This window comes from Echinops telfairi, unplaced genomic scaffold (genome assembly GCF_000313985.2).
Source record: "Echinops telfairi isolate 266 unplaced genomic scaffold, ASM31398v2 ScPeMD7_7415;HRSCAF=8453, whole genome shotgun sequence".
Classification (NCBI taxonomy): domain Eukaryota; kingdom Metazoa; phylum Chordata; class Mammalia; order Afrosoricida; family Tenrecidae; genus Echinops; species Echinops telfairi.
Genome location: NW_022111315.1, coordinates 826421 through 836712, shown reverse-complemented (window position 1 = coordinate 836712; position 10292 = coordinate 826421). Strand labels below are relative to the sequence as shown.

General features: G+C 37.9%; 2 pseudogenes; both read right to left on the bottom strand.

Moving 5' to 3' along the window:
* Positions 1-4319: 4319 nt before the first annotated feature.
* LOC101640027 lies at positions 4320-5279 on the bottom strand (annotated as a pseudogene).
* Positions 5280-9283: 4004 nt separating this feature from the next.
* On the bottom strand, positions 9284-9788 carry LOC101639711 (annotated as a pseudogene).
* Between the last annotated feature and the right edge of the window lie 504 nt (positions 9789-10292).

The window sequence follows — 10292 nt, the reverse complement described above, 5'->3', positions numbered from 1 at the left end:
AAATCCAATTATGTCGAGTACTGACGCGGTTGAGTACCAGGGTTCTACTTTATTTTAATTTTTTTTAGTTACTTTAAAATTTTCAATGTTAAGGAGCTATCAGAGAAAATCTGACAGAAATTACCAGAATAATGTTTTAATAGAAGAGACTCAGATTGCTCATGTATGTCAAATAAGGTAAATAAAGCTTCATATTTTTCAATTAAGAACAAAAGGCATTAGGACCATAAGGGAATAAAACGCCCTCTTCAACAAGATAAAACTAGTAGACATAAGCACTGCCTTTGACTATTCAGAAATATGATCACATTCTTCTCCAGGCTCAAAATGACCATTGAAAATAATATTATTCTACAAGACTGAAAGATGAGAGAAAAGAAATAGACTCAATAGGAGAAAATTAATTCTGCAGAAGTTTTTCACCTTCTCAGTAAAGGAGTACCGTATACACTCGAGTATAAGCCAACCTGAATTTCAGCCGAGGCACCTAATTTTACCACAAAACTACATTAAAAATGTGCTGAAAACTCAGCTTACACACGAGTATATACGGTAAGTAAAATGCCAAACAAAAACAAAAGCAAAGAAGAAAAAAAAACAAACCCACCACTGCTGTAGAGTTGATTCTGACTCCAAGCTACCCTGTAGGGCAAAGAAGAACAGCCACATAAGGTTTCTGAGTCTGCAAATCTGTACAGAAGCATAAATTTTCATCTTCCTTAGAGTGGTTAGAATGTTTGAACCACCCACCTTGTGGTTATCAACCCAATGCTTAAAGCACTATGCCACCAAAACTATAACCATAAGTTCTAGGTCTTTCTCTTTTCCTTTAGGGCAGGGGTGTCAAACTCAATGAAAACGCAGGCCATTTGGTGCAACAGGCAAGATTCACACGGGCCACATCACATTTACAAAATTTAAAAACTTTTTATCTTGAAGTGAGAATTCAGGAATATGGATAGGATAATTAAAACACTATATAATTGCTTTTATTTCAACATTTTAAAAATTAATGTATTTATAAAACTAAAATTATTCTTTTTTACCTGAAACTTGCCAGCACTTTCCTCCTACTAGTTTTCACTTACCTCTTCTGTTGTGATCAGAAAATATAACACAGTAGCTAATAAAAAACAAAATGTTGGACAACTGACAAACGTGATGCACAATCATAATGGCTTCCCTCTAAAAATGTTAACTAGCGCTGCCCCTAAGTATGATTCATAACAGCACAACCCAGAGTGCTCTTTTTAACCTCTTCGCTATTGGGTTCTGTTTACATTACATGACACTGAGAGTGGTAGACATCACCGGAACTGAGTCAGCACATTTATACATGTCCACAGGCCCCCAGGAATGACACTGGGCCACGTGTATACTCGTCTTCAGTAGTTAAAGGATTAACAAGGGAATTCTGTGTATGGTATTGCCTCAATCTTCCCTAAGCGCTATTTTCTTCATAGCAATTTTTTAAATTTTCATTTTATTTCAGAGCATCGCAAGCCACAAAAAAAATTACCTTGGGAGCCATATGCAGCCCGCGGGCCACCAGTTTGACACCCCTGCTTTAGGGGATGCTTCTTCCTTATTCTAGGACTACTTCTTTATCTATTAAACCTTCTTACCCTTACTTCTCTTCTCTTCCCCTTCTTGTTAACTCTTATTCCTATAGAAACCTACTACAACTTAAAAAATGATTTATTGAAGTATGATAGACATATGAGGATGTATCCCCCTAAAACATGGAATATTTTCCCTAAGCTATGTATTTAATTTTTTTTTACATAGCAACCTTATCACCTTCAAAGTACTCTCCATTACACTTAATACACTTGCAAATCTGAAATTCCATTCTTGGAAACATTTTTCAAACTCATCTGTTTGGATGGCTAACAGCACCTCTCTAGGTTTTTCTCTTCACCTCTTCTACGTCCTCAAATCACTGTCCTTTCATGTCCCTCTACATTCACATAAACAAAAAGAAGTCGCAAAGAGTGAGGTCAGGTGAGTAAGGTGCATGGGGCAAGAGAGCATACTGGTTTTGCGCAAAAATGGTGCACTGAGATGGCTTCATGAGCAGGTGCATTGTCGTGGTGACAAAACCAGTCCCCTGCCTGCCACAAATCAGACCTTTCTTGCCACACACTGTTATGCTATCTTTTCAGAACCTCTAAATAGAAAGCTTGATTAAAAGTCTGACCAGGTGAAACGAACTCCAAATGCACTACAAGTCGATATTTTCATCCATTTGGGAAGTTGATGAACATCCAGAACAAGGTTGTCATCAATCGACCTTTCACCATTTTCAAAATGAGAAAACCACTGTACACTTGAGTTTTTTCCATAGTGCTGTCCCTATGAGCTGTGTTTACCATCACAACAGTTTCTGAGGCATTTTTTTCCCAAGCAGGAAACAAAATTTTACAGCTGCATGCTGTTTTCTAAAATTGGCCATCACACACACACACAAAAAAGCTTTGAGCGAAACTGCTTTTATAATAAAATTCACTCAGAGCGAGTTGCTTGATGTACACCTAGTAGGAAAAACTCCGTTCTGTCCAGCACAATTCCAGGTGTTTTTTGTTTTTGGTACTTCCTCATATTGTACAACTAGGCATATTTTAGCACACACACACACACACATATACGGTACCTGAAACTACAATTACGCTCAAGGCTGTGAACACATCCATCATACCAAAGTCTTTCCTTTGTAATCTCTCATGCTAGGTCTTCTCCACTCCCTAATGCCAAGGCAACCACTGATCGGATTTCATGTTATCCTAGACTAGTTTGCATTTCCTAGAATTTTATATAATGGGAATAATAAAATATGTGCTTTTGGAGGGGGTGCCTGGCTTCTCTCACTCAGCAAAACCATTTTAAGATTCATCATTGTTATTGCATGCATCAGTAGTTATTTTTTTTTCTGAGTAGTATTTCATTGTACCTCCAAGGAGGTGCTGTCAAGTAAGCATTCAGACTTCTTTTTTTCAATCGTTTTATTAGGGGCTCATACAACTCATCACAATCCATACATACATCAATTGTGTAAAGCACATTTGTATATTCATTGCTCTCATCATTCTCAAAACATTTGCTCTCCACTTAAGACCCTGGCATCAGGACCTCTTTTTTTCTCCTTCCTCCCTGCTCCCCCCCCACACCCTCATGAGCCCTTGATAATTTATAAATTACTATTTTGTCATATCTTGCCCTGTCCAATGTCTCCCTTCATCCACTTTTCTGTTTCCGTTCCTCAGGGAGGTCACGTGTAGATCCTTGTAATCAGTTCCCCCTTTCCAACCCACTCTCCCTCTATGCTTCCAGTATCGTCACTCACACTACTGGTCCTGAAGGGATCATCCACCCTGGATTCCCTGTGTTTTCAGTTCCTATCTGTACCAGTGTACACCCTCTGGTCTAGCCAGACTTGCAAGGTAAAATTGGGATCATGATAGTGGGGGGGCGGAGGAAACATTTAGGAACTAGAGAAAAGTTGTGTTTTTCATCGTTGCTACATTGCACCCTGTCTGGCTGGTCTCCTCCCTGAGACCCCTCGACAAAGTTCAAACCCACCAGCTTCTCTGTGTGGGAAAGATAAGGCCATCTGATCCTCTTAAGATTTATGCCTCAGAAACCTATGTGGTTTGCGATGAGTTGGAATTGACTTGATGGCAGTGGGTTTGTAGTGGGGATATTTCATTATATGGATGTAACACAGCTGTTGATCCATTCACTCACTGGTTAACATAGTTTGGAATGAATTTATTACAAATAAAGCTGCGATAAGCATTTCCTGTGCAAGCCTTTGTATAGCACATATCTCCCTTTCCTTGAGTAAATACATCAAATTAGAATGGCTGAATCATATGGTGAGATACCCTTAATTTTTGAGGAAACTGCCAAGCTATTTTCTAAAATATACCTATCATGTGGGTTCCAGTTTCTCTACATTTTCTCCAATTTGCTTTGATCAATCTTTGTAATTGGGGTCACTCTAAGAGATATGCAAGGAACTCTGGTGGTGTAGTGGTTACATTTTTTACTGTGTTCTGTATGGTCAGCAGTTCATAAAACAATAGCAGCTCCTAGGGAGAAAGACTGGGCCTTCTACTCTGGTAAATAGATACAGTCTTGGAAACACAAGGGGGTCTCTATGAGTCAGCATTGACTCGATGGCAATAAGTTTGATTTTTTTGGAAAAGGTATGCAGTGATATCTCATTGAAGTTTTAGTACGTATTTCCCTAATGGATCATTATATTCATATGCTTATCATCTGTGTAGCCTTTTTGATAAAATGTCCCTGCATATATTTTATTTTCTAATTGAAGCTTTGTTCCTCTTATTATAGAATTTTGAGAATTCTTTATATTTTCTAGACACTAGGGCTTTTGCATCTACATCCTTACCTATATTACCAGTGTATCCCAGAACTAAAGTAAAATGGTTTTCTTGTTCTTACAAGTCATTTAACTGCTGTCTTAAAATCTGAATATTGCCATCATTTGTAATTTTTATTTTGGATGATAGTTCTGACCACCACCTTTGCATGACTGCTTGAAGTCAGTTTAAACCAACTATTACATAATTTTCTAATATGTAGTCACTTTACCACTGGCAACAAGTCTACACAATAGCCAAGTGAGCTGTATTGCTTTTTTTTCCCTGCAAACTATTGGTGATCTCAGGAAGGCAATCCACCACAACTTCAAGATCTTCTATCCTTACCAAATAGGCCACATGTTCACTTACACTGCTCTTCCTCCAGAAGGTTAAAGCTACATTCAACCTCAAATTTCTGCCAAAGAACAAAGCTGTGTCATTGTTTCATGTACCTGAGAAACTTCAGGGGAAAAGCCACTATATTTTGATGATGGGACTTCTGTTTGTGAAGAACCAGAATCGCTGAAGTTAATCAAATATGTTCGAGTACCATGGCATAATTTTACAGGTGGATGTCCTCCATAAGCCAGTTCATTTGCTTTATTTGCCATGAGACAGCCCCCACTTCTAGAGGGTTGTTTCTGTAACAACTGGGAAAGGACAATGAAATTTCTTTCTGCAATAGATCACTTTACATAGTTTATTTAGACTCTTCACAGCTTGTCCAAATATTCTATTTATGTAAGCAGCCAACTGTGTTGGAGCTATATTAACCTACTTCATGTTCTTATTAGCAAAATTAGAGTTCCTTTTTCTAGGAAGATGAATTGAATTATCCTCAATATTATGACAAAAATTCCGTTTTCTAACACTGTGGGTTTCAGATGCCATAATCTCTTAAATACCAGCACTTCATAGTACAGTGGCACTTCAGCTCAGCCCTGGTGCCTGAGGAACTACTCACATCCACCTAGATTGTACCTTGGCTCCCGGTCGAGCCTCACTCAATAGCAATTCAAGCATGGTCGTGTTTGTGGCCCATTGAGATCATAATTAAGTTATGAATACTGATCTATATTCTTTCAGGGGGCTGAACTCACTTATTAGTTCTAGAAGAGTATTTTATAGATTCCTAGAGAGTTTCTATGTAATACAGATATAATGTCATCTGCAAATTGTTGTTGGGTGCCATGTGATTGTATGTACAGCAGGAAAAAGAGAAAAAAGGCTGTCCAGTCTTGTGCTATTCTCACAATTGTTGTGTTGGAGCCCATTGTTGCAGCCACTGTGTCAGTCCATCTAGTTGACAGCTTTTCTCTTTTTCGCTGACCCTTGACTTTACTAAACATTATGTCCTTTCCAGGGACTAGTCTCTCCTGAAAACATGTTCAAAATACTCAAGACAAAGTCTTGCCATCCTCACTTCAATGGATCATTCATGCTGTACTTCTTCTAAAACAGATTTGCTTGCTCTTCTAGCAGTCTGTGATACTTTCAAAATTCTGCAAAGAAAAACTTTTATTTTTACCTTTCATATCTGTATGCCTTGTATTTCCTATTCTTGCTGAATTTTCTAGCTAGAACTTCTAGTGTTATTTGAATAGCAGTGGTGAGAATGTATTATTCCCAATCTTTGAAAGTATTCAGCTTTTTTCCATTACATATGATGCTAGCAGTAGTCTTTTAGTACACCTCTTTATTAAGTTGAGAATGCTCCCCTTTGTTCTCGTTGTTGTGTTTTATTTATTTATTTATTACTATGAATAGGCATTGAATTTTGTCAAATGTTTTTCTGCATTAATTGATGTTATTTATGTTCTTTAACCACACATTGTCTGTCAGTTTGTCATACTACATACATGACCTGTGTGTAGTTGTGATGCTGGAAGCTATGCCACTGGTATTTCAAATGCCAGCAGGGTAACCAAAGTGAATAGGTTTCAGCAGCGATCACAGACTAAAAACAGACTATAAAGAAGGATTAAGCTGTACACTTCTGAGGAATAAACATTGTCGGAGATAGTACCAGCAAAAATAGTGCCATGAAAAGAAACAGGACATTGTCAGAGATTGTGTCAGAAAGCACTCAAAATATGATTGAGGAAGAGATGATTGCTCAAAAATAGATGTAAATGGAGAAAAACCTGCATGAGTAAAGCCTTCTAGACCTTCATCTGTAGATGAGGCATGATCCCAAATCAAGGAAACTTGTAAGTTATAAAAAAATGAAATGGAACATATAAAAGCTGGCATTTGAATTAGTTGGTTTATTGTGCCAACCTGGCTGATATACACATGTGGGATTAATTGAAGGGTTGAGAGATAAATGGCTTGGTGAGTCTCGCCTTTCTAGTTCTCGGGTCTCTTGCTTTGTCATGGTCAGACCAGGGTGCAGATGCCTTAGCCAGTTGCCTGCTTCAACTGACAAGGCTCACTTCCTGCAAGACATCCCCAAGGTGAAGCTGCATGGACCTACCCTGATGCAGCCCTGGGTGCTGGAGCACCCGTATAGAGAGACCCCTGCCGGCACTGAGATGCTTACATGTTCACTGATTCGGCTTTCCTCCTGCAGTCGGTGTCATAGTGTGTGTTTTGTGAGATGGAGGAGGACTTTGTGGATTGGTGGCGGACATATGGGTTAATGTTGAACTTGTAGGCTTAGGCACCACTGGGTTGGGATGTTTTCTTGATGTGCACTTAAACTTTATATAAAACTCTCTTTTATACATGAATTTCTGTGGATTTGTTTCTGTAATGTACCCAAACTAACACAACATTCTAGACATTAATGAGATGAAATAGACCAACACTTGCCATTTGGACTCAGAAAATTATATGGTTGATTATGCTAGGAATGAAACTATCAAGAGGAATGGAATTACATTCTTCATCAAAAAGGACATTTCAAGATCCATTTTGAAGTACAGTGGTGGTCTATGATAGAACTATATCTATCCACCTTCAAGGAAATCCAATCAATACTACTATTATTCAAATTTATGCACTGACCACGAAAACTAGTAATAAAGAAATTGAAGAATTTTACCACTATCTTCAGTCTGAAATTGATCAAATGTGCAATCAATGTGCATTGATAATTATTGGTTATTGGAAGGCAAAAGTTGGAAACAAAGACAAAGGAATAGTAGTTGGAAACTATGGTCTTGGTGATAAAAAGGAAGCTAGATCACATGATAGAATTTTGAAAGACAACTTCTTCATCACAAATACTTTTTGCAACAACACAAAAGGCAGCTATACACTTAGACTTCTCCAGCTGAAATACATAGAAATCAATTGACAACATCTATGGGAAGAGATGATGGAGAAGCTCAATATCAGCAGCTACATCGAGATCTGGGGCTGAATGTTGAATAGACCCCCAATTGCTCATATGTATGTTCAGTGTGAAGCAGAAGAAAAGTGAAACAATTCCAAGAAAGCCAAAATACAGTCTTATCCCACCTGAATTTTGAAAACATCTCAAGAGCATATTTGCTACATTGAACAATAATAAAAGAAGACCTGGTGAGCTGTGGGAGGACTCAAGAACATTATTCATGAAGAAAGCAAAAAGTCATTTAAAAAGGAAAGAAAGAAAATATCCAAGTTAATATCAGAAGATACTCTGAAATGTACCCTTAAATCATAGAGTAGCTAAAGCAAGTGGAAGAAATGATGAAGTCAAAGAGCTGAACAGAAAATTTCAAAGGGCAGCTCAAGAAGACAAAATAAACTATTATAATGAAATGAGCAAAGACCTAGAATTAGAAAACCAAAAAGGAAGAACAGACTCGGCATATCTTATACTGAAATAACTCGTGAAAAAAATCAAAGCCTGAAATTCCAATATTGAAAGATTCTATGGGCAAAATATTGAATGATGCAGGAAGCATCAAAAGAAGATGGAAAGAAAACACAGTCAGTGAACCAAACAGAACTAATCAACATTCAACCATTTCAAGAGGTAGCATAGGAGCAACTTATTCAATCTTACTTAATGGCTGCTTGTTTGAATGCAAGCCTTTAAGACCCCAGACACTCTTCTGATTGAAAGGTGGGTACCATCTACTTTCTTCACCACACTTTGCTGTAGCACCCTTAGCTTCAGTGGTCATTACATGAGGGTGAGTATAGAGCAAGGCCATGCTACCAGAACTAACTGGTCTTGGATTGGGGTGAGAGTTAAGTGGGGCCTCAGAATCCATCTATTTTTTCTTGGGATATGCATGACTCAGATTTACTTTGGCAGTTGTATTATGACAAATTCAAAACCCTTTAGACCAACTAGCCCAACAATAACAAACCAACTAACAGACAACAAAAGGCAAACACACAAATGATAACAAGCCACCCAAAGACCAGAAAACAAAACCCCATATAAACAGAAAAGTATAACTTTGTCAATCATCCCCCTGGGGTATAAGGCAGTTGCACTTGCAACATCATCAATTTTTCAATGAAAAATTGCTCTGGACACTATAGTTATGAGGAATCTATGCCATTCAGTTGCACCATGAGCTGCAACCCTGAGTTGTTGCTCCACATAGTTCAGTCTCCTGCTTTATTGAGCTCTGCTTATCCTAAGCATGGGTGTTGGTGCCAGGGGGAACTTCCTAGATCAATTCTTCCAAGTTCAAATCCCTGCCGGACAGATCAAAACCTGTCATGTTGCTGCAAGGGGGGCATTGAAGTACCAAATATATGGTGATTCTGGGTCCTTTTTGATTGGTCTCTCACAAAACCGGGGGTTCCCCCCAAGGTCCAAAGACCACCACTTCCACAAGTCTGGGGTGGCCACTCTGTGCTTCTCTAAAATTAACAGCTTTGAAATTCACTATTTCTAGATATTTCAATGGCAGAACCACTTTATTAGTGACTCCCCAAGGAATTTATTAGGGTCTGAAGCTCTTCTTACTCATTTTAACATATTATGGAGCAATGTCACCATTTTCTTTTATATCTAAGTGAAGGTTTAAAAGTGGCATCTGTGATGTAGCAATCTTGTCACTAGGAAGTGCAAGCTTTAACAGCCAGTCAAAGTTCTGATGCTGTGCAGAGGAATGATCAACTATTTCTCCTAACAGAGCCTGTTTGATCTCATCTTTTTTGCTCTTCACGCATTTCACGATTGTTTCTTGATTAAATGAATTCAACTGATTCAATTGCTGAGATATCTCATCAGACAATGTTTTATCCATGATAGCGTTGAAAAATGTTCTAACATCTTCTAGTATGTGTAACCATTCTGTTGAATCCCAAACACTCTGATAACCCTGATAGAGAGGATAATCCCAGTCACAAATGCCATCAACTATTTTGTGAATAAGCTGGGTGCCCCAGCTCAACTGACAACTTCTGCAGTTGCCACAAGGGCATTCCCTCTTCTGACTCCCTCATTGTAGTTTTGATTTGCATTTCTCTCTTTGATGACTAATGATGTTTGGCATCTTTTCATGTGTTTGGTGATCATTTGAATGTCTTTTTTGAGAAAAGTCTTAAATATTTCTTCCACATACATTAAGAGCCATTTTATGGTGTTGTTTTTGTTGTTTCATAATTCAGAAGATAGTTTAGAAAACTCAAGAGTTTTTCCATTTTTCTCTCATTCTGTGCTTTTTTCCTTCCCAATACACCAAGATTTCATTTATATTTATATTAATTTCTACTCATATACCTTCCTTTAGCCATCCATTTAAGGTAGGTCTGTTGCCAACAATTCTCATAGTTCTTCTTTGTATGAAATGTTTTAATTTCCTATTCTTACTAAAAAGTTTTGCTTTGTTTTTGCTTTGTTATTCTTTCATCACTTGAAAATGTTGTGCCACTTCCTTCTGGCCTGGTTTCTAATGAATATTTTTTGTCATTTGAATGATTTTTCCCCTTGTAAGACATCTTTCATTT